The 15,450-nt window shown below is 35.4% G+C and overlaps 2 non-coding genes across 2 annotated transcripts; both read right to left on the bottom strand.

Annotated features, from left to right (window-relative positions):
• Positions 1-1,177: 1,177 nt before the first annotated feature.
• On the bottom strand, positions 1,178-1,285 carry LOC131176472 (small nucleolar RNA R71). The gene has a single exon (XR_009146528.1). It is a non-coding gene; the product is annotated as a small nucleolar RNA R71 (small nucleolar RNA).
• Positions 1,286-12,106: 10,821 nt separating this feature from the next.
• On the bottom strand, positions 12,107-12,214 carry LOC131176473 (small nucleolar RNA R71). The gene has a single exon (XR_009146529.1). It is a non-coding gene; the product is annotated as a small nucleolar RNA R71 (small nucleolar RNA).
• Between the last annotated feature and the right edge of the window lie 3,236 nt (positions 12,215-15,450).

Genomic DNA, 15,450 nt, shown 5'->3' on the forward strand with positions numbered 1-15,450 from the left:
ACTATTTGTCTCACTCGAAAGGGAATTCAAAGGATTTAAGAATTAATCCCCTTAAAACCCATAAGTTTCATAAAATTGGATAACCGATTTAAATCCCAAAATAGCTCGAATATGAAATCCCGAACTCCGGAATCGCCTTTTTACCATTGTTAATTTTCAATTGAAATTAATTGCTTGCCATTTTCAATATTGCCATATTTGAACTTGCTTATTTCAATTTGATGCAATTTTAGCTTAATGCAACACATTGTTGAATAGAATATAGATTTTTCACATATAGATTTCACGCTCCATTACTCATCAATTCACTTCTTTAATTTCATAGATACTTCGATTTAGTCAACTTTTATATCAAAAATTCAATCATTAACACAACTCCTCGTGGGATCGATATCTTTTCTATACTACTTGTACGACCCGTGCACTTGCGGTAGGGACGCATCAAGTTTTTGGCGCCGTTGCCGGGGAGTTGTTTGTTTAAGATTGAATTCTTGATTATTTTAGTTGTTTTTAGTTTTACCTTTGTTATCTTTTCATTTTGTGTTTGTTTGTTCTTTTTCAGGTACTTTTAATCTTTTATGAGAAGAGCTAAAAGCTCAAGTGACACAACCTTACTGTTCAATCCTGAAATTGAGAAATTTTGTAAAGCCAACAAGAAAGAAACCAGAAAAAGAAAAGAAGCATTGAGAGAAACTGAATTAGAAGCAGAAATGGCTGATGAAAGAATTAGAATTGGTGTTGGTAATGCTGGAAATGGTCAAAACAATGAAAATGAAGCCCAAGGAGAAGAAGTTGTTAATGCAAACGTGCCTAGGGGAAGTATGATGGATCATGCTTTTCCACGTTTTGATGACTTGAGAGAGAGCATAGCAAGACCAAGGATTGATGCAAATAGTTACAAGATGGATTTTGGAGTTCTTCAAATGATTCAAAATTCTCAATTTGGAGGACATCCTTCTGAAAATCCACACACACATTTGAAGAAGTTTGCTATGATTTGCGACATGGAAAAACAACCTGGAGTGTCTGATGATGCAGCAAGATTGAAGCTATTCCCATTCTCTTTGAAAGATAGAGCATTGGATTGGCTTGATTCTTTACCTCACAACTCCATCACAAATTGGGAGCAACTCACTGATGCATTTCTTGCACAATATTTTCCACCTGGAAAAACTCAAGAGTTGAGGAATCAAATGACAGCTTTCAGACCAAGAGAGGATGAAACTCTATATGAGTCATGGATGAGATGGAAGGAATTAGAGAGATTATGCCCACATCATGCCATTCCGAAATGGATGATAAATCAGAATTTCTACACAAATGTCACTCCTGCAATTAGAGGGATTATTGATGCTCAAACAGGAGGAGAATTTATTATGAAGCATGAAGATGAAGCTTATGAGCTATTGGAGAAAATTACAAAGAATACTCATCTTTGGAGTAGTCCAAGAGGACCAGCTCCAATTCAGAAAAGGCAAGTCATTTCTTTGGAATGTATGATCTTGATCCATTCAACATGATTAATGCAAAGTTTGATGCACTTACAAATGTCCTTGCTAAAAAGATGGAAGATTTGAGTATGTTGGTTAGTTCATCATCATCAGCTGGAAGTTCACAACAAGTGGCTTATGCAGAGGAAACTACCAGCTGTGGAGTAGACTATGGAGAACAAGCAGCATATGTTGGTAATTATGGAAACAAGCAAATGGGGAATCCTTACTCTCAAACTTACAATCCAAATTGGAGGAATCATCCCAACTTTTCATGGGGAAATCAGCAAAGTCAAGTTCCAAATCAGAATTTTCAACCACAACAGCAAAGTCAAGTTCCATATCAGCAGAATAGGCAACCATTGCCTAATTTTCAGCAGAAAAATATGAACCCTCCACCAAAACAGCAAGAACGAAATTCCACCACTGAAGCTTTATTGCAACAGATTCTTGCCAACCAAAACAAGCATGATGAGGAGATGAGAGAGATGAAAGCAAGGCTGGAACAGATGCAAACACACAACAGAATGCTGGAAAACCAGATTGCACAACAAGCATCCTCCTCAAGTGCTAAGTCTTTTGGAAAGCTTCCAAGTCAACCAGAAAATCCAAGAGAGCAGTGTCAAGCTATTACTTTAAGAAGTGGAAAAGTTATAAATGATGAGAAGAGTGAAAACAGTGAGAAGAGAGAAAATGAGAAAGAAACTGATGGGAGTGAAAAACAAGAGAGTGCAGAAAAATGTAAGGAGAAATTTGAAGAGAAAGAAGAGAAATATATACCTCCTGAACCCTACAAGCCACAACTTCCTTTTCCACAAAGATTTCACAAAGCCAAGCTTGATAGGCAATTTGGGAAGTTCTTAGAAGTTTTGAAAAAACTTTACATAAATGTACCTTTTGTTGATGCTCTTTCACAAATGCCCTCTTATGCCAAATTCTTAAAAGAAATTCTCTCAAACAAGAGAAAACTTGAAGACCATGAGACTGTAGCTTTGACAGAGGAATGTAGTGCTATCCTCCAAAGGAAACTTCCTCCAAAGCTTAAGGATCCAGGGAGTTTTTCAATTCCATGCCACATTGGAGAATCATGTTCTATAAAAGCCTTGTGTGATTTAGGGGCTAGTGTTAGCCTTATGCCCCTTTCCATCTATGAGAAGCTCAACATGGGAGATCTAAAGCCAACCCACATTTCTCTTCAGTTAGCTGACAGATCAATCAAGTATCCTGAAGGGATTTTGGAGAATGTGCCTCTGAAGGTTGGGAAGTTCTACATACCTGTTGACTTTGTCATCTTGGACATGGAGGAAGATTTTAATATTCCAATTATCTTGGGAAGACCCTTTCTAGCTACAGCAGGAGCATTGATTGATGTGAAAGGAGAAAAACTGACTCTTAGGGTTGGTGAAGAGCAATTGGTTTTCAATATTAATAACACTATGAAAAAGCATCATTCTGAAGCTGATACTTGCTTGAGAGTTGATATCATTGATGAGCTGGTTGAAGAACACTTCAGAAAGAAATATCCAGAAGATCCACTTGAAAATTGTTTGGTTCATGGAGGAGGCATAGATTATGACAACCCTCATGTGGCTTCATATGCTCAACACTTAGAGGGAAGTCCACCATTCATTTCTGCTCCAGTTTTTCAACTCACACAAAAGGAAAAAGTCGAATCTAAGCAACCATCATTCAAGGAAGAAGATGCACCTAAGGTAGAACTTAAGCAACTTCCTTCTCAGCTCAGGTATGAATTTCTTGGCACCAATAACACTTATCCAGTAATTGTAAATGCAAATTTGAGTACTTTAGAAGCTGATAAGTTGTTAAGAGTGTTGAGACAATTTAGGAAAGTTTTGGGATACACCATAGATGACATTAAGGGAATAAACCCACATTTTTGCATGCATAGAATCATTTTGGAAGAAAATTGTAAACCATCTATTGAACATCAGAGGAGGCTGAACCCAAATATGAAAGAAGTTGTTAAAAAGGAAATTTTGAAGTTGCTTGATGCAGGGATTATATATCCCATCTCAGACAGTACTTGGGTGAGCCCAGTACATGTTGTCCCAAAAAAGGGTGGAATGACAGTTGTCAAAAATGAAAATAATGAATTAATTCCCACCAGAACAGTGACTAGTTGGCGAATGTGCATAGATTACAGAAAATTAAATGTTGCCACTAGAAAATATCATTTTCCACTTCCCTTCATTGATCAAATGTTGGAAAGACTAGCTAGGCATTCTTACTTTTGCTATTTAGATGGATATTCAGGTTTTTTTCAAATCCTTATCCATCCAAATGATCAAGAGAAAACCACTTTTACTTGTCCATATGAAACCTTTGCTTATAGAAGGATGCCATTTGGGTTGTGTAATGCACCAGCCACTTTTCAAAGGTGTATGATGGCAATCTTCTCAGATTTCATTGAAGACATAATGGAGGTTTTTATGGACGATTTTTCTGTTTATGGATCTTCATTTGATATATGCTTGGCTAACCTTTCTAAAGTTTTGCAGCGATGTGCAGATACTGACCTTGTGTTAAACTGGGAAAAGTGTCATTTCATGGTTCAGGAAGGAATAGTGCTTGGACATTTGGTGTCTAACAGAGGAATAGAGGTTGATAAAGCCAAGGTTGAAGTGATAGAGAAGATGGCTCCTCCTACCAATGTCAAGGAAATTCGAAGTTTTCTAGGACATGCCGGGTTCTACAGACGCTTTATCAAGGATTTTTCTAAAATAGCTAAACCTTTATCTAATTTGTTAAGTAATGACACACCATTTGTATTTGACCAAGAGTGTTTGGATGCCTTTTGCAGGTTGAAGCAAGCTCTTATCACTGCACCTATCATGCAACCACCTGATTGGAGCCTACCTTTTGAAATTATGTGTGATGCTAGCAACTATGCAATTGGGGCTGTTCTTGGTCAAAGAAAGGACAAAAAGGCTTATGCTATTTATTATGCTAGTAGAACACTGGATGAGGCTCAAACAAATTATGCAACAACTGAAAAGGAATTTTTGGCAATTGTCTTTGCATTGGAAAAGTTTAGACCTTACATTATTGACTCAAAGGTGGTTATATTTTCATATCATGCAGCCATCAGGTATTTGCTCCGTAAAAAGGAGGCCAAACCTAGGCTCATTAGGTGGATTCTGATGCTACAAGAGTTTGATTTGGAGATTAGAGATAAGAAAGGAGCTGAAAATGCAGTTGCTGATAATCTTAGTAGGTTGAAATTGGATGGTGAAGAATTGGATGAAATCCCTATTGATGAGTTTTTCTTGGATGAACAACTTTTCTCTCTTGTTGCTAAACTACCTTGGTATGCAGACTTTGTGAATTATCTATCTTGTGGAGTTTTACCTCTAGGAATGACATGGCAACAAAAGAAAAAGTTTTTGCATGAGGTGAAATTTTATAGATGGGATGATCCTTTACTCTTTAGGAGATGTTGTGATGGTCTAATTAGAAGATGTATTCCTGAAGAGGAGGTACAGAGTATTATGCATCATTGCCATGCTTCTGATTATGGAGGACATTTTGGAATCTCTAAAACAGCTAGTAAAATTTTGCAAGCTGGTTTCTTTTGGCCAAATCTTTTTAAGGATGTGAGGAATTTTGTGTCGGATTGTGATAAATGTCAAAGGAGTGGAAATTTGTCAAAAAGAGATCAAATGCCCCTAAATAATATTCTTGAAGTGGAATTATTTGATGTTTGGGGAATAGATTTTATGGGGCCATTCCCTCCTTCATATGGTAATAGATACATCTTAGTTGGAGTTGACTATGTGTCAAAGTGGGTGGAAGCTATTGCAACTCCAACTAATGATGCTAGAGTGGTAGTGAAATTCTTGAAGAAATTTGTCTTGAGCAGATTTGGAGCTCCTAGGGCTTTAATTAGTGATGGGGGTTCCCATTTTTGTAATAAGCAATTTGAGAGCTTAATGAGGAAGTATGGTGTAGTGCACAAGATAGCTACCCCATACCACCCTCAAACTTCAGGACAAGTTGAAATTTCTAACAGAGAGCTCAAGCATATTTTGGAGAAAATAGTGAACAATTCTCGGAAAGATTGGTCTATCAAATTAGATGATGCTTTATGGGCATATAGGATCGCTACAAAACCCTATAGGAACTACTCCCTTTAGGTTGGTGTATGGTAAGTCTTGTCATTTACACTGGAGCTAGAACATAGAGCATATTGGGCCATTCAAACCTTGAATTTTGATCTTAAGCAAGCTGGTGAGAAAAGGTTGTTACAACTTAATGAGCTTGAGGAATTGAGGATGGATGCTTATGAAAGTGCCCGTATTTACAAAGAAAGAACTAAAGTTTGGCATGATAAGCATCTGAGGAAAAAGGAATTCAAAGAAGGTGATTTAGTTTTGTTGTTCAACTCAAGATTGAAATTGTTCCCTGGAAAACTTAAGTCAAGGTGGACTGGTCCATATAGAGTTTCTAAGGTTTTCCCTTATGGAGCAATTGAAATTTGGAGTGAAAAATCTGGGAATTTTAAGGTCAATGGGCATAGATTGAAGCATTACATAACTGGAGACCCAATAAAGGGAGCAAGCTGTTACAAGCTCTCCAATCCCTCACCTCTTTTTCACTGAAATTCATGAAGAGTCCAGCTAAGGACTATAAATTAGCCCTCTTGGGAGGCATCCCAAGTCCTCTTATTTTGCTTTTGTTGATTTACTTTCATTTTCATTAATTTTGTTTTTATCTTGAATCTCCCCAAATTCAATTTTTAATATTGTTAAATCTTGTCCCTTGTAGATGTATTTCAATGAAGAAAGGCTGGTGAAATGTTGGGGGAGTGACCCTTAACTTGAAAATTTTGTCCTTCAAATTTTCCCAAAAACTGACTGGTTTTTGCTGCATAACCTGTGCAGGAGCTGCAATCTGGTTTATGCAGAGGAAAAGTGCAATCTGCAGCAGAAAGGGTGTCTGCAGCAACTGGCTTACGTTCTTGGTGAGGTTGGGTGTGTAACTTTTAAGTAAATGTGCTTTTAATGTTAATATGGTGGTAAGTGAGCCATTTTTGCAGTTATGAGCTTATTTGGGTTGTGGGATTTAAGGTGGAAATGCTGCATTTTTCTTGGCATGACTTGGGGAGTTCATCATTTGTGAATAGATACAACTTTATGCAGATTTTATTGAGTTTTAATGTGCTAAATGTTGATTTGCAGAATTTGAGTTAAAATGGCATGGGTCACAAATGCCTTTTATGCAGGATCCATCTTCTACAAGCTTGTGTGATGCATTTTTGATGAACTTTGTATATATTGATGTGTTTTTGGTGAAAATTTCTCATGGTTTATGCTTCATGGAATTATATTTCTTCATTCTAGGGTATTTTTCACACTTGCAAATCATGTTCCATTGCAATCTTAATCTTGTTGAATTGTGCATAAGCAACTGCATAGCTTATGCAATCCTGCATAACCACAATTCTTGCCATTTTCATTCATATTGCAAAGTGCATGAGAAGAGTGCATAGCTTATGCAACTCTGCATAGCCTAATTTTGTCAAATTTCATATTTTTCGAAACCTGCATAAGCAGAGTGCATGACTTATGCACATTTGCATAACTTCAAATTCTTCATTTTCTCTCTCTGCCGAAGTCTGCATAAGGAGGGTGCATGACTTATGCACTTCTGCATAACCAGAAACTCCAAAAATCAAAACCTGCCGAGGGGTGCATAAGCAGAGTGCATAACTTATGCACTTCCGCATGACCAAAAACTCTGATTTTCTCTCTCTGCCGAAGTCTGCATAAGGAGAGTGCATAGCTTATGCAACTCTGCATAACCACAAACCCAAAATTCCAAAACCCACCGAGAGTGCATAAGCAGAGTGCATAGCTTATGCACAACTGCATGACCACCAACCCAAAATCTCAAAACTTGCCGAGAGGTACATAAGCAGAGTGCATAGCTTATGCACAACTGCATGACCACATTTTCCAAACACCAAAACTTGCCGAGACCTGCATAAGGAGGGTGCATAGCTTATGCACTTCTGCATGACCACCAACCCCAAAACCTAAAACCCACCGAAAAGTGCATAAGCAGAGTGCATAGCTTATGCACTTCCGCATGACCACTCTCCCTGAAGGTCAAAACTTGCCGAACAGTGCATAAGGACAGTGCATGACTTATGCACTTTTGCATGAGCTACTTCTCTGAAGTCCAAAACAAGCCGAAACTTGCATAAGTTAGTGCATAAGCTATGCACTCCTGCATAAGCTATGCACTCCTGCATAATCAGTTTTTCACACCTTTTTATCACCCACCTAAACATGCATAAGAGAGTGCATAGGTTATGCACAACTCACTTTTCACTTATGCAGTTTTTACACAAACCCTGTTCAAATCAAATTTCTTATGCAGAACTGCACAGGCTGTAATCCCCTTATGCAAATGTCCTGCATAGCCTGTGCAGCCCTTATAGCTACTCATGCAGAACCGCACGGCTTATGCACCCTACTTATGCACCTGATCCGACAGACTTTATTCTCGCATAACACATGCAGCTTCTTATGCATTCCCATTATCTCTTGAATTCTCATCTGCTCTATACCAGGTAACCTTTTCTTTTTGCTCTTAACATTTCACAATTCCTGGTAATTACTATTTGCTTTAAGTTTTGATAATGCATTGCTTGAGACATTGAGGACAATGTCCAATTTTGAGTATAAGAGCATCTCATCCCATTCCATTTACATATATTGTAAATATTTTACATATACATCCATACATACATATACATTACACATTTACACACACATTATACACCACTTAGAATTATACACATTGCACGCAAATAGACAAATAGATTTCCTCCATTTAGTTAATGCATTACTCATTTTTAGGAATCATGCATCATGCATTAAAATTTTTTGCCAAATCCCTTGAGTATTGAAAAGCTGCCTATGAGAGTGATTTGACTCACCCTTTAGTTGGGTTTGTGGATTGAAAGTTTCCTAAGAGGTGCAAGGTTTTGAAGTGTCTATCCCTTGCCTATATCTTCTTAGCCAAAAAGCCACCCAACTAGTCATTTGGAGATGGAAGTATTTAGAGGGAGTTATTGGATATAAGGTAGTCAAATGATGTCTCACCAATCCTAGAACAAATTTTCTAAACCTTTCAAGGCGAAATACCAGCTTGTACTTGAAAAGAGAGATGATTAGGCATTCTTTGATTTAAACCTCCTCATTTTAAACCTTTGGCCCTTTTCCTAATTAAAATTGACCCTTGCAAACCCCTTTGAGCCTTTTTGTCCCTAATTTTTCTTGAAACCCTTATTACTACCTAGCCAATGAACCAAACACTCCAACCCTTTTCATGAGAATAATTATTCATAATATTAGGTACATAAAAAATAAAAAAAAAAAGAAAAGAAAAAAATACAATAAAAGGGAGAAGAAATGCTTGTCACCTTGTAAAAGTGCTAGTATATGTGCTTTTCACCATTGTCATTCAAAATGAAAGAAATCCACCCAAAGTATTAAAAGAAATGAGTTTGGGGGTGGCAATTTTAGGGACAATCATCAAAAGAAAATGCAAAATACAAGTTAAAGTATCAAAATGTCCCTCCATTTTTATGTGTTTTGTAAACTATGCTAGCACTTGACAATCCTCATTGTGTATTTCTCTCTCCCATATAAAAAAAAAAAGAGAAAAAGAAAAAATATATAATAAAGTGTACCTTATGTTTCAAAATTGAAAATATTCTCATGCTTTGAATCCTTTTTACCCATCTTTCTTCTTAGCCTCATTTTGAACCCCATGGCCCCATTACATCCCTAAAAAGACCTTTGATCTCTTGATAGTACTAGCTACATTAGTGGAGATAGGAGTAGGGAATTTGCCTATGGGATTGGAAAATTATCCATTCATTCATTTAATTCCATCACTCTATATAGAGGCACTTTGGTTATTGATTGTCCTAGAATTCCTTTTGAGCATGACTCTCTCTTTTGATTGGTTGGTTTGGGGATTTTGAACGATAATTGACTTGATGGCTAAGCGGTGAAAGCTTGGATAAGCATTAGATTCTTTGCATTTTAAAGGATGGGTATATGGATTGCTGGTATGGCTGAAGGTGTGTTAAGTTACTTTAATAGGTGATTTTCATAGCTCTTTGGATAAGGCACCCCTAAAAATTTTGCATCATATTTTAAAGTTTGCTTGAGGACAAGCAAAAGCTTGAGTTTGGGGGTATTTGATGCATACATTTTGCATAGTCATTTAGGTCTAATTTCATAGCCATTTTATTTTATTATTAGTTATTTTTAGCTAATTTCATTAGTTATTTAGTTAGTTTTTCATAATTGTCAATTTTAGATTAATTTGTAATTTTTACTTTGTTTTGTAGGAAAAATGGTGTTTTTGAAGGACTGAAGAGAAATTTTGCCATTGAGGAGTAACTTCTACAGCCAAAGATGTCAAAAACAAGTTTTCAAGCTGAAATATGCATTGACCAAATTGTGCATAACTTGTCGCATAAGCTATGCGGATCTGCATAAGGAGAAAAATCACTGTTCCAATACCTGCCGAAATGTGCATAAGGAGACTGCATAGCTTATGCACATTCACGCCTCCCTTATGCACTTTCACGGAATTGTGCATAACCTATGCACCAAGTCATGCAGTTTCGCATAAGTGAACCAGAAACCAGCCGAAAACTGCATAAGGGACTGCATGACTTATGCAGTCCACTTATGCACTCCCACAAAGAGTTCATTAATGAGCTGGCAGAAGATTCCCTCAGAAAATCTCTCCTCAAACACACTATTTTAGGGCTCCATGTCAGAAAAATACTATAAATAGCCTCATTTCCCATTTTAGAAAAAAGGAAGAAAGAAAGGAAGGAAAGGAGTAGGAGACAAGGAGCAGAAAAGGAAAGGAGGGGCTGAGCAGAATTTGAAGAGTCACCTTCACCTTCCACACCATTTTTAACCAAGATTTGCAGATTTCTTTCTTTCCTTACACTTTTCTACATTTCTAGTGTTTAATTTCTTACTTCTTAGCTTAGATTAAAGCTTTATCTCCTTATAAACTCATAATATCTTGTAAGAATTATGGATAGTGAGTAGTTTACTTTTGATTCTGGAGTAAGGGTTGTAATATTTGAGATATTTTGTGGATCTTGATTGGGTAATCCATATTTTGTGGTCTTAATGAGTTTTATTCATTTCTTGTATGCTTAATGACATGCTTAGTGTAGGATCCCATTAAGTGATGTTCTTAATCCATGGTTGAAGCACCGAAAGGAGAAGGCCTTGTGATAGATAATCAAGAAATTGGACTTAATTAACTTAGAGCTAGAAATAGGCTAAGGATTAAGAGGATTCACAGATTAATTAAAGAACTTAATGGGTCTTAATTAATTCTAACTCCACGAAAGTAGGATTAGTTTGATTAAGGCACTCTTTGTCTCACTCGAAAGGGAATTCAAAGGATTTAAGAATTAATCCCCTTAAAACCCATAAGTTTCATAAAATTGGATAACCGATTTAAATCCCAAAATAGCTCGAATATGAAATCCGAACTCCTAATCGCTTTTTACCAGTGTTAATTTTCAATTGAAATTAATTGCTTGCCATTTTCAATATTGCCATATTTGAACTTGCTTATTTCAATTTGATGCAATTTTAGCTTAATGCAACACATTGTTGAATAGAATATAGATTTTTCACATATAGATTTCACGCTCCATTACTCATCAATTCACTTCTTTAATTTCATAGATACTTCGATTTAGTCAACTTTTATATCAAAAATTCAATCATTAACACAACTCTTCGTGGGATCGATATCTTTTCTATACTACTTGTACGACCCGTGCACTTGCGGTAGGGACGCATCAAGTTTTTGGCGCCGTTGCCGGGGAGTTGTTTGTTTAAGATTGAATTCTTGATTATTTTAGTTGTTTTTAGTTTTACCTTTGTTATCTTTTCATTTTGTGTTTGTTTGTTCTTTTTCAGGTACTTTTAATCTTTTATGAGAAGAGCTAAAAGCTCAAGTGACACAACCTTACTGTTCAATCCTGAAATTGAGAAATTTTGTAAAGCCAACAAGAAAGAAACCAGTAAAAGAAAAGAAGCATTGAGAGAAACTGAATTAGAAGCAGAAATGGCTGATGAAAGAATTAGAATTGGTGTTGGTAATGCTGGAAATGGTCAAAACAATGAAAATGAAGCCCAAGGAGAAGAAGTTGTTAATGCAAACGTGCCTAGGGGAAGTATGATGGATCATGCTTTTTCACATTTTGATGACTTGAGAGAGAGCATAGCAAGACCAAGGATTGATGCAAATAGTTACAAGATGGATTTTGGAGTTCTTCAAATGATTCAAAATTCTCAATTTGGAGGACATCCTTCTGAAAATCCACACACACATTTGAAGAAGTTTGCTATGATTTGCGACATGGAAAAACAACCTGGAGTGTCTGATGATGCAGCAAGATTGAAGCTATTCCCATTCTCTTTGAAAGATAGAGCATTGGATTGGCTTGATTCTTTACCTCACAACTCCATCACAAATTGGGAGCAACTCACTGATGCATTTCTTGCACAATATTTTCCACCTGGAAAAACTCAAGAGTTGAGGAATCAAATGACAGCTTTCAGACCAAGAGAGGATGAAACTCTATATGAGTCATGGATGAGATGGAAGGAATTAGAGAGATTATGCCCACATCATGCCATTCCGAAATGGATGATAAATCAGAATTTCTACACAAATGTCACTCCTGCAATTAGAGGGATTATTGATGCTCAAACAGGAGGAGAATTTATTATGAAGCATGAAGATGAAGCTTATGAGCTATTGGAGAAAATTGCAAAGAATACTCATCTTTGGAGTAGTCCAAGAGGACAAGCTCCAACTCAGAAAAGGCAAGCTGCTGGAATGTATGATCTTGATCCATTCAACATGATTAATGCAAAGTTTGATGCACTTACAAATGTCCTTGCTAAAAAGATGGAAGATTTGAGTATGTTGGTTAGTTCATCATCATCAGCTGGAAGTTCACAACAAGTGGCTTATGCAGAGGAAACTACCAGCTGTGGAGTAGACTATGGAGAACAAGCAGCATATGTTGGTAATTATGGAAACAAGCAAATGGGGAATCCTTACTCTCAAACTTACAATCCAAATTGGAGGAATCATCCCAACTTTTCATGGGGAAATCAGCAAAGTCAAGTTCCAAATCAGAATTTTCAACCACAACAGCAAAGTCAAGTTCCATATCAGCAGAATACGCAACCATTGCCTAATTTTCAGCAGAAAAATATGAACCCTCCACCAAAACAGCAAGAACGAAATTCTACCACTGAAGCTTTATTGCAACAGATTCTTGCCAACCAAAACAAGCATGATGAGGAGATGAGAGAGATGAAAGCAAGGCTGGAACAGATGCAAACACACAACAGAATGCTGGAAAACCAGATTGCACAACAAGCATCCTCCTCAAGTGCTAAGTCTTTTGGAAAGCTTCCAAGTCAACCAGAAAATCCAAGAGAGCAGTGTCAAGCTATTACTTTAAGAAGTGGAAAAGTTATAAATGATGAGAAGAGTGAAAACAGTGAGAAGAGAGAAAATGAGAAAGAAACTGATGGGAGTGAAAAACAAGAGAGTGCAGAAAAATGTAAGGAGAAATTTTGCAAATTTGTGATGTCCCCCTTTCCTCTTTTATATATCATATATATTGGCCACAAATAATTTATTTATTGCTATAAATACGTTTCATAGCAAATTTTTGTTTCCTTCTTGAGTTAGAAAATTAAAGAAAAACAATCATTGTCAGAAGAAGCATATCATACATCTCCATACTAAAAATTTATGCAATTGATGAGAGATATATTCATGGATTTCATTTGCAAATCCTGCAATTTTCATTTTGCAACAATAATCAAGTAAGGAATAGTGGCATAGAACACAGCAATAGGAACATCAATTGGTTGACTTTAGTCCCTAACCCTTTGCTTGGATTGAGAAAATGGAAAGAAAAGAGAAGAAATATAATTTCATTTCTCACAATTCTTTTGTCTGGACAATAAATTAGGAGAGAAGAGAGGATGAAAAAAGAGAGAGTAGAAATTCAATTTCTCCAATACTTGTACGTTTCGAAACGGAGAGAAATAGGTATTTTTCTTTATTTTATATATATTTTCTTTTTATCCTGATAATTTATTCAAATAATACCATATAAATTACAATTTTTTTTCCTATTGGATATTGGATAATTACAATATTGGATAATTAGTAAATATATATATATATATATATATTCGAATATTTAATTTTGTTCGACTAAAACGAAGTTGCATGGATACAACCTAAAATTCAAAAATAAAACCTATTTGAACAGAATTAATTAAAAAAAAATTATTTCAAATTGTAGTTGTCATCATTTGCCACTAGAAATTGATTTCAACTAAACCGTTCAATCAACGTTGTTGACATAATTGGCCCCCAATCTACTGAAGACACCTATATTAAGTCAATTTCCAAGTGAGTTTCCTATTGAAATCAGGAAATTAATGCTCGGTTCCTTTTATGAACTAACCCTAATTTAATAAGGGTAAATTTGTTATTTTATTTATTGTTAACAGTAAATTATTTTTAATTAGAAAGGACCTCTAATTTTGATAAAAATAAAATTGAAAGACTAAATAGTTTAATTTTAAAAATGTAAGGACTCAAATGTTATTAATGATAAAAACATAGGGAATAAATAGTAAATTTCCCTTCCATTTTTGAAATTTGGATCCATAGTGTGAACTTGCATACGTCTCCACTGTGATCAGAGAATAAAACTGAAAATATTTTCTTCTTTTGCTTTGTTTACACGTACCCACCAAGTCATTGTATGTAATTTATAATTTTCAAAAGTCATAGTCTTGTTGTGGAATTTTGTTATTCATTAATTGAAAATATACATTTCCAAGTCCCCAAGGCAAAAGTGCATTAATTGAGGACAAATTTTGTTTCTGCAGTCTTTTCTTTTAGTCCTCCATTTCACACTTTCGTCCTGCAGAGATGCCATGACCATAAACAAGCCTATTCAAGATGGTAAGCTTTTAATCATGTAGGAACTTTCTGGTTATGGTTGCTATAGAGAATGAAATTTCTATATAACTTAATGCTTAATTTGATCTATGTACTTATTGGGGATGCTCATTTTAGTCAATTTTTAACTTTTAGTCCAAATTAATGCAAAAGTTTCAATTTTAATTCAATTTAAATCAAAAATCATAAAAATGAAATTTAACTTCTTAATTTTGGGGCTAAATTAAGAAATCTAGATATTTAGTCATAAAATTAAGAAATTAAACTTCTAAATTTTTTATCTATATCAAGAAATCCATAAATTTAGTGTAGAAATTTTAATTTTGGGTTAATTGGGGCTTAAATTAGAACTTTTGAGTTAATTTGACAAAAGGTTAATAATTGACTAAGTTGAATATCCCCAATAAATTTAGGGTTGAAATTAAACATTTAACCATTTTGATTTTGGTTAATTGATAAGTCTCCTGTGGAAATATGGATAGACCTTATGGTGTCAGATTTCAAGATATCTATATCAGGAATTTCTAGAGCAATAAAAATCTTAAAGCAAAATTGTTTTCTTTGGAGATTAGAGGAGGATAAATTTTGACAACTGTCCCTGAACTTATCTAATTGTAATATTACAGTCTCTCATTTTAAAAATGTAACATAAAATCCCATCAACTTTCAAATTTTGCACAGTAAAAATCCCTCTAACCTCCAATTACTAGTTTTTCAGTTAGACGCTAACCTAGATAGTTCCAGCATAGAGTTTAGTCAGTATTTCTCTTTTCTCTCTCAAGCCATGTGTAAATTGAGTCATTTTTTATGTGTAAAGAGAATAATTTTACACTTTGCATAAGAGATGAGAGAGAAATGTTAAATAACTGAG

Source organism: Hevea brasiliensis, unplaced genomic scaffold (assembly GCF_030052815.1).
Source record: "Hevea brasiliensis isolate MT/VB/25A 57/8 unplaced genomic scaffold, ASM3005281v1 Scaf121, whole genome shotgun sequence".
Classification (NCBI taxonomy): domain Eukaryota; kingdom Viridiplantae; phylum Streptophyta; class Magnoliopsida; order Malpighiales; family Euphorbiaceae; genus Hevea; species Hevea brasiliensis.